General features: G+C 38.1%; 1 long non-coding RNA gene across 1 annotated transcript; it reads right to left on the reverse strand.

The window, feature by feature from the left end:
- Positions 1-3721: 3721 nt before the first annotated feature.
- On the reverse strand, positions 3722-10197 carry LOC106034071 (uncharacterized). The gene is made up of 4 exons (XR_007161510.2): positions 9939-10197; positions 8788-8869; positions 5540-5593; positions 3722-4396 (listed from the first exon to the last, which is right to left on the reverse strand). It is a non-coding gene; the product is annotated as an uncharacterized lncRNA (long non-coding RNA).
- Positions 10198-10270: the final 73 nt, after the last annotated feature.

The following is a 10270-nucleotide window of genomic DNA, read 5'->3' on the forward strand; positions in this document are numbered from 1 at the left end:
AATACCTCAGCAAATGGGGTGTTTCTGCCTCCTCTTAGCCAGACGTACAAACATCTCGATCTGCTCAAGAAATTTTCCTTCAATATTTTCATTCTTAGGCACCCCACTGCAAAAAATCTATTCAGAAATGTATTTCCAACATAATTATACTCCTTACATTCATTCTGCTACAATAATGTTTGTTAACTGTCTAGTTATCAGCTAGCAAAAAAATCTATTTTCAAAATGTTGTTTTTCCTCCATAGAACACCAAAATCCTTTTCCTCACAGCTATACAACCCCCGCTTCATTTAAACAGCAGAGACTCTAGATTTTGTGAAAATAATTTACAAATCATATGGAGCTCACATTTATCTATTATTATCAGTTTCAACTTAAAAGAGCTATTAAAATACAACATACTTTTGTGCAAAACAAGTTTTGGAACACAAACACTGCCGTTGAGCCAAAACTGAAACTACTTACAAATAAAAGTGAAACTGGTGTTTTAACCCAAACGTATAGAACTGCTAATGCAAATATGTACGTTGTAAAAAAAGCACACTTGTTTTTCCAGTTTGCAGCCATATTGCTAGCATAGTGGAGAATGTATTTGTTTTGCATTTGTTTCAGGCTGATTGGTGTTACTTATGGTGATACACTGATTAATAGTAATTTTTAACCTCAGAGGTGACAATAGCGAGGCATTTTCTTCAATTTCTTCTCTAAGAATCATTCTTAAAGTTTGGTAAACATTAGCTAGGCCAGCAATCTTCCTAAAAGACCAATTCCCTTTTGTCTCCTGACCTGCCACCTTCATAGCCTTCATGTATCTTGACTTCCACCATCAAGATAAATCATCTGCTCTGCTAGTATTTGCCTGATTTCATCTGTTTTCCCCTCTTGGAACTGTTTACCCTTTCTGTGAGCAAACTAAATAAAAGTATGTCTTATTCTATAATCTTTATTTCTACTTACTTAAAATGAAATGTCTGTCTCCATGATCTGCCATGCTTTTCTTTTTGTCAGCAATAGGCTAGGAACACAATATTTCATTAAATTATAAAACCAGGAACACTTTGTTGTGCTAAAAATAAAAGGAAAAATATTAAGTCAGAACACAGAACCTAATGGCTACAAGGTTCATAATTGCTTGAGTAACAGACTGAAACCTAACTTTCTAGGTTTGGTTCTTATTTACTCCGCTGCTGAGTGGCTTCTGGGGATCCATAAGGGGAGCACTCCTCTCACCGATCACTCCCCACAAATCTCCCAGTGATGATACCTGAGCAAAGGGAATATTCTGTTAACCGCCTACTCAAAAACAACACTGTTTTTAGCTGTGCAGCTCCTGACTGTAAATCCAGCAGATCAAGTTCATCTTCAGAGTTATCTTAGTGCTATTACATTAGGATTAATTTCTTCCAGTCTTTTTCAAGCAGCACTATCCAGAAAACATTCTTCAAGTTCTAACACCCTTTCTAGTCGTTCGTCACAGACATTTATAAGATACTGAAAAACAACAGCTTGACAATCCAAGAAAAGTTGAGTTTCATTTCACACATCATGCTATCCCCTCATCTTTTTTAACTTGATATTTAGATGTTACAAAACCAGCTTTGAATCTCAAAAGAATTAACAGTTTCAAATGCTATGCTCAGTGTGACTAAGGGGTGTCTTGAGCATGTACTTCAGTCCCTCCACACAGCTCTGGGAAATCTGATGCAGTAAGAAAGGGAAAGCTACATGGCAGTGTCCTGTATACTTACAAGGGTAATATTTGGAGTTGAAATTTCACTTTAAAATATTTCTAAATAAACATTCTTTCTCAGATCAGACAGGTGATTTTATACTTGACTTTTAAACCTCCAGTACCGCTTGGAGTTGCAGGAGCAAAAGCATCGTGATTGACAATTGCTCTGGAAGCAGTTATCTGAAACTGGGCCAGTCCTTTTGAATAAAGCATTCTGTGATGACTTGCCTTGTGATCACCAAGTGCACTCCTGACCATCTGTTTTTCAAGATCTCGTCTTTTCATATGAAAGGCTACAGCTTCAAAGTTAGCTGAAGCATGAACCAACAGATCATAACCCTTCAACCTCTAAAATGCCATACAAACATTTGTTCTCCTAAAGGGAATAAAAAACATTTAAGCTCCATAGATCTAAAGATAATTTCATTTCAGTCCTTGGCACATCCCAATTGTTACCATGCTTACTGTTTCTGGCATTGCTAAAGCTTCTTTGTCTCCTGCTGAGAATTTATAAATCACATATTACACAGGCTCCAGATGATTGATCTCCTGGTGCAATACTGTGACTTGCAGTTTGTAAATAAGGCACTCACCGCAGGGGTGGGTATTTTAGAACAACACTTCCCTCTGCTGGATCTGTGGGCAGTGACAGCTGTCCCTGTGCTGAAGGGATCTGCCCAAATCCTGTGTCAATAGTTTAGGCAGGATCCCTGCTCCTTCCAGACAGCTTTGGACAGTAAGACACTAGTAAGGGTCTTCTTAATTTATCAAATAAATATGGTAATCATAACAGTTTAATCCAGAATCAGCTGATCAGGAATATGAATTTATGTTCTGTTCAACACAGAAGTATCTCAAAGCTGTAAATATTACTAAAATCAGGAGTCCTAGGGCCTGTCATTTTATATTCACTCTAAAACCCAGACACGTTGGATCTTGAGCTGCAATAAAGTAGTTTATAGAATAAAGAGAGACCAGATAAACTCTGATATTATAAAAACATTTAAGCATAAGAGAACTGGAATAGGAGATGTATCCTTGGCTGGATGTACTTCAGTGAAAAAGCATTAGGATCTTAGGGCATCCCAAGAAAGACACCATACACAGGACATCCTGCAAAATACAGGGTATTTGAGAAGAAAGCTTGTTCTTCGTTCCCTGTTCCGTGCTGCTACCTTTTCATCTGTGAGGAAGTGAGCACAGGCAAAGCGACAGCAGCATGTTAACATCATTTTTTGTCCCATTAGAGAGCAGGCAGCATAAAAACCAGAAACATGTAACATACAGGGCTGTTAGCATGAACCCTGCTTTGCAGACAACGCCTACATATGGATCCATTGTCTGCAAAGACTTTTTTATCCAGCCAATGCTGATTTTAATTATTAACAAATTTAATTATTAACAAATTAAGGAGTTCTCACTCTTAAGTGACAAAGGGAGCCTCAGGCCAGATAAAACTAAGTGAAAATACCTTTTACTCAGACAAACAGGCATTTCTTTGTAGAGTGTGTGTATATACAGTACTACAGGAAGAGGTTAACTTTTTTCAGAGAGAAATATTGGCCATACTTTTTATTACTGTGATAGAAACCAAAAAAGAGTGGTACACTGAATTTTAATTGGGTGCTATACTTCCTATCTGGCCATCTGTTCCAAACTGCTAGTAATAACCAGAGTATTACATTTTATGGTAGTTTTTGATGGAAACTACCATATTCAGATACAGTTTGAGTTTGAATCTTACTATTATAGGAACAGTGTCCACAACTGAGGGAGGAGGGAGAGCGGATGGAGGGGAGAGAGGTGATTGTGGAGACAACTGGCTAAAGCTGTGCTTCATTCATGTTCTCTGTGGACAGGAACTGGTCCCAGTGCAATAGTACATGTGCTCCTAACTCACTCATACGAACATGACTTAAAATCGTAACTAAGCATTCTGCTGCACAAAGATTCCATTCACATACTCTGCTGAATGAAGGCTTTTGGTGGACGTCAAAACACAGGAAAATGACACATAAATGAAACATGGGGGAAGGCGAGCAGACAATACAGATATAATCGTAAAACAATATTCGCAGTCAGAGAAATTTACTTTGAAACAGGAATCAGAGAAGTTCCACAGAAAAAATCGTCAAAAGATTGAATCAAAGTGGTACTCAGTGTTAAAAGGTAGAACAGGTAACAGTGCTAAAGGCTGAGGTTAAATGGAATAAACCTTCACTAGAAGGCAGGAAACAGGTGATTACACAGTAAGTAATTCCTGATTTGTGTTCAGAACAAAGCCTGTACTAAACATACCGTAGGTCTAGTTAGAAAAGATTGTATAAGAAATATTTCTCATGAAATAAACGTTTTCAATGGGTTGGGAGAGGAAACAAATGGCTTGAATAAGGAAGAAACCAGAATGCTGGAACCCAGGTGAAATCCTAAATAACAGCAAGAGGTAAAGGAAATAAAAAAATGTACAGCATAATGTAGCATAAACAATGCTTTTCTAGGCAGGATGTTCTCCAGTCATCACTTATGTTTTAAATGCTAAAGAATAAGGATTGCTCTCTGCTTCTCTTCAACTGTATTGCGTTCTTGTCTCCTGGTATCTTACTCTTACTGACTAATTGTGAAGTCTTGTCTGCTAATTTTCAAGAAAACATATGAGGTGGACTCCTAGTAAACAGAGCAACTAATGATGAGTATTTGCCCCCTAACTGCTTTCAACACAAAGTAAACATTTATTAGCTCTACTAACCCTATAGGCATAAACAGTTCACACATGACACAATACTGCATTACTAATCATTGATGAGTGCCTACTAGATAGCTACTAACAAAATTGAAGTTTTTTTTCAGTGCTTAGGGATTCCCCTGCCACTCACTTGTGTTGTTTACAAATGCTTTGACTCTACTGTACATTGCAGCTACAAGTCAATAAAAATACAATTAAGACTCTCTAGTTCTTGAAACTCTGCATCGCATACTTTTCTGCAGAAAACACAGGAAATTCTTATGCAGACTCAGATTTCTCACAAGCATCCTAGGTCTTACCTTCTTTTATGCTATGCTAGTTTTTGTATTTCACTCGCCTTGTACAGAGATGAAAGAGTTTTACACTGAGTAACTATTTCATTAATGTCAGTTTCTGTTTGCTCAGCACTCTTGCAAAGTCTCATATTTCTAGTTAATCCAGAACTTGTCTGGAGACAGCTTTATGCTTACTGTAGAGGTTCGCAGACTAGAAATCGGAAGTTCTCCAGTAGGAAACTACTTGTTGTGCTGTTTTATGAAATCACTGTTGCTTTAATCATTAGGCCGCAGACACGCAGCTCTGATTTCAGTTGAGACAACTCAAGACGTTCACCTCCTTCAACTAACCTCCTGCTGCTGCTGGTAGTCCCCGACTATTTTATCACCAGAAGTTACTGTCAGAACTGCAGTTTCATTTATGTGTGATGTCACTCCCCAGTTTGGTTTGACCAAAACTGATCTGATAAATTAAAGAAACAATTTGGGATCACCCAATACAACATTTTTCCCATTTAACTTGCCCTTACAATATGGAAGGACTTGCTCGGCACTCTGCAGCCTCAGATCCACAGAGATGCTGGATAAAATGACCAAAACCACTTTCTTTGTCTTTCAGCACACTTTCATTCTGGGCCTTTATTTCTTGGTCATTTCAGTCTTCTTTTCTAAAGTGTGGTTTGGGCAGTGATTTATCTGAAAAATATATTCCCAATGCCCCTACAGAAGGTGAAAACACCAGTTCTGTGCTATTTGCAGCCCCTGACAACAAAAATGCCACAGACTTACTTTCTGGTAGATGATCAGATCCTACATCTCAAGCAGAAACTCGCCTTTTTCTTTCTGGAGAATATGAAAATGACAACATGAAAAGGTATGTTAGACTGAGGCATCTCTTTCCAAATTTATAAACAGAGAAGGCACCTCTGGAATTTGTCAGCACAAAATCAGCATTGGCAGTGTGAACAATATCCAAATAAATGAATATTAATTCGGATATAGATAATGATAAGAAATGCCAGAATTACCCACCACATGCTTCACTCTGCAATTGTATTCAATTTTCTCTGAGATATACAAAATGTATGAGGTCATTTAGAATTGGAGCGTTCTCAGCACCTGCTAAGATTAGATCTTTAGAGGCAATAAAGCCAGCATAATCTGAACTCCAGGATCAAGCTAATTGGCTATGATGCCTTTTTTAAAACAGTGCCAAGCATATACTGTAGCTACTATCTGATAAGTAAATTGTTACAGTGCAGCCTACCAGACAAAAAAAAAAAAGGCACACACAAATCCCAAATATTATTTTTGAATGAGAATCAAAGTAAATAATAAATGCATAAAGCACAGTGTGATATGAGGAGTTCCTTGGCACATCATTGGAATGTTTAATCATAAAAAAATGTAGTTAGACACGAGTCATACAGCTCACCCCAAACGACTGAAAAGTCTTATGTATTTGTTTAATACTGCATACTGTGAGTAATACAGGAAATTCTCACTGAAGTATTTCCAGCTTCGTAGAGTCCCCTGATGCAATCCAGGGTTAGTCACACAGTGTGGGAGCACTCAGATAGCCACATCCTCTTCCCCAATTCAGATGCTGGCTGGATTCAGCCTTTAGCAATAAAGCTGTGAGATATTTGGGCTGTATTCCTTTACCTGCCTTATCGTACATTTTATTTAAAATAGCACACTAATTTCTCAGAACATCTCTTTAATAAGCAGTTCCTGAAGAAAAGATTCACACTATTTTTCTTGAACAGGGCTTACAGCCACAACAAGGTAGACTGTAAAGTGTCAGCTTGGCAATCAATGGGCTGGGAATAAGGAAGGTACCTCCCAGCTGAGAGACTCTTAAGTTATTTGTGGTTAAAAGGCATGGGGGTGTCCTGCCTAACCTACTGCAGAGGCGTGGGTGTAGGACTGGGCAATAAACTGCTGCAGACATCAGCATGTCTTTCTGCGCTTTTGCTTGAAAAGCAGGACTGGTAGCACAACATAGTCGTGCAGTCCTGAGGAAGAAGAGGAATAGAAGAAAACACGAGGAAGAGAAATGATGAGCAAAGAAAGTCTCTCATCTGCTGTCCAGTTGCTTTTAGGATCAGAAAAACAGCATTATCTTGTTAGCATTCTTGTTATCATTTCTTGTTAGCAAAAAAACTGCCAAAGACCTGAATGCCCCATCAGTAATTTAATACTTTTTCCTTTTGGCAAAAAAAACAAAACAAAACCACAAACCCACAACCTTGGGGTCGTAAATTCAGATAAAAATGAAATTATAACACATATGTGCCTTTTTGAGCTGTCAAGTGAAAAGTTTTATTTTTATGATTTGCATAACACCACTTTGGAAAGCACTGGCTATATTCCAAGGGAAAGCTGATCTAATTTTTTTGTTTTTCTTCTCTACCTTGATTTGACCAATATCCAGGTTCATTAAAATCTTATGTACTGCAGCTAGGCTAGAAAACTCCAGCAGACAAAACTTAGCTGAAGTCAGCTGATTTTCTATGGACTGTCAGTTGCATTTGTGCATCCAAGTCCTGCCAAGGAATTTTTTCCTCTTCAACTGAGATGCCTCTCACTAATCTGTTTTGAAGTGTAGAGATTCCTGACTACCATTCCTCTTTTATAAATAAGACATATATAAATAAGACATAGATGAGTTATATTAAATTAATCTAAAAATGCACAAATTCTCACTTCCAAAGTGAGAACGTGTTAAACAGCTAGACCAGCCATGCAAGACTTTTATAAAAAAACAAAAACAGGTCGTACAATGCAGTCACAAAATGAATGAGATGACTCTAAATTGAAAGTCAGTATGAGATAGTTGGGGTGCTTAAATAAAACCAGAACAATTTAATGAGGGTGCTGGGAAAAATAATTATTATTTTAAATATGATGATAAATATTACTTCCAAGTACGAGAGATGAATTTGAAAATGCAAATACCTCACTATGCCTAAATTTATTACTTCAGCTGAGTCCTGTGATGCTGGACCATTTTAATTTTATGAACACTATTGAATGCTGAATTTAAAAGATTTAATGTATTTAGTCATTAGGCTCAGTCAGTGTCCCCATTTTCCCTGCCATGCCAGAACTTGGAAGAGCCTTTCGAGTTAGCAGTCTTTGAAACAGAAGCTTTGGGCCCTCACACTGTTGACACTGTCAAGACTGAACTATTCAATCCATTTCTCTAACACCAGGAGACAGGCCCCCTTCAAGACCTGATTGAGATATGAAGTGAGACTTTCCTGCTTAAAGCACAAAATTCCATTAAGTTAAATTAAATTGTCAATTTTGGGTGATAACTTGAAAAAAACGCTACTCAGTATAGAAGCAACTAAGATTTTCATAGCTGTCTATCATTACAGCAGGCTTTGTTTGTTGCTTAAGTCAGACCTGCTATAAGTTTTTCTTACTATTTCAGCTGAAATTTAAACCAAAACTGTTGCACCAGATACTACAAAATTATAACTAAAAAAGCAGACAATATTGCCTTTGCCATGTTAATTAAACTACAGTGAGTTCTATTAACTCATGTTCTCTTAAGATTCTGTTTTATAGATATGTTGTTTGTTAAACTCAAATAATCAGACGTCTTGCAAGAGATTAAATGTCAGAACCAGAGAGGAGATGGGGCAGATGAGCCTTTAAAAACCCCTTTATTCTTCTCTACATCAGCTGATCGAGTAGACACTAAGCATCACTTAAAGGGAGAAAGAATAAAGTAGTGCTTGTTTCATCAGCTGAGGATGAATCAGCAGTATCTTAATAACATCTCTTCAACTATCTGCATCATGGACCTAGAGTAGTGCTATTGTGCAGAGGTTAGCCCAGAGAATACGTCATTCTACGGATTTCCCAATTATGTCTTCTTTGTACAATAAATTAAGTGAAAAATCTGGGCATTGATGTCATGAATGGCCAATGGAAGGCTGAATTTTTCCTTTTTTGATTTTTTTTTGGAACCTCCTTGTGGTGCGACAAGGTTTGTGATCTGCTGCCCTCCGATGGATACTTACAGAGGTTACGTCTAAAACAGCAGGACTGTGCAGGCACAGCAGGAGCAACATGCTTGAGACCATTAAATTTCTTAAAAAAGCACTACAGAAAAAAAAAAAGAAGTAATGAAGTGCTAAGTTCTTTGTGTACCACATTTAGCATAAAAAACAGATCTGGGTCTCATTTCTTAATATTGCCTTTTTTTTTTTTTTTTTCTGTCAGGGTACTTTTACGTCCAAGTAGATGTGTTCTAGTTCATTCTATGACACATTGGTCTTTTTCAATCAGCTCTCACTCTTTCATTACACATAAATACATACAATGATTACATATGTAACATAACACATACAGTAATGATATCCCAGTATCTATTGCAACTGATATCTGCATTCTGCCTGCTAATCATCTCTTCATGATTATTATCAATATCCTAGACCTCAGTCTAGCATTAAAGTTTAAAAATAAAACCATGGAGACTTGCTAGGGTAATTGTTTTCTTTTGGTCATGCACACTTCCTCTAAAAATATTTTTCTGTATTACTGGACATTTTAGAACAAGAGATGAATTTGACATGTAGTGTCTTGCCAGTTCTACAGGCCCCCACAAAAATCCGGTGTGAGGCTCCCTCAGCTCTGCAGCGGTCTAAGACACTGGATGTTAAGATCACCGCGTTACAGAATGCCTACTTCCTTTCTCAAAACTGTGGTGATGTTGGTATTAAGGCAAACTGGTTTTGTGAGGATTTATAGAAGCAGAAAAAGGTTGCAAAGAAGACATCTGAAATACATTTTCCCTCACTAATTTAGTGATGATGAGGTGCTGATTAAAGGGAACCACATACACCTATTTGGAGCAAGATTCAGAAACAATCAGTGTGTCCCCCAACGAGGGTACCAACAGCTCTTTTTTCGTCTGACCTCAGCTGTCAGTTAAAAATGAAGTTTCTATTTGCCCTATGTGGATGTGAAAAGAATCTTAGAAATGTAAATCCTGTGAATTCGTGGAATACCTTGAGAAACCCACAAACCCCGTATTTTCTCAATAAGGGGTGAACTTTCGTATGACATCGTTAACGAGTTAGACATTTCATTCCTTCCTGAAAGAATGTCCCAAGAGGGTAATGAGTTGGGTAACCGGCCCAGTTTACGCCAGCCTAGCACCAATTCTTACATTTTTCGGGAGACTGTGCATGCACGTGGTTTCACATCAAGAAGTATTTGAGAACAAGTTGATTGGGAAAATCATAAATCACGCTTTGGCAAAAAAAATAAAAATCCACCAGAACTCGAAAATTCAGAGGCTTTTCTAAAACGTTCAGCCAAGTTGATTGCGTCTTTGCGAGCCTTTCAGCAGCCTTTCACCCGGTATTTCACCACACATCCCTGAGACCCGCGTGCACTTCCACTCGGCTGCCTGCCGCGATGTAACGAGCCATGTCGCGCTCACTGCCCACGTTCCCCTCGGGAGGGAAACCCACGGCCCCACCACAGCCCCCGCTCGCT

The sequence above is a fragment of the Anser cygnoides genome, chromosome 8, assembly GCF_040182565.1.
Source record: "Anser cygnoides isolate HZ-2024a breed goose chromosome 8, Taihu_goose_T2T_genome, whole genome shotgun sequence".
Lineage (NCBI taxonomy): Eukaryota > Metazoa > Chordata > Aves > Anseriformes > Anatidae > Anser > Anser cygnoides.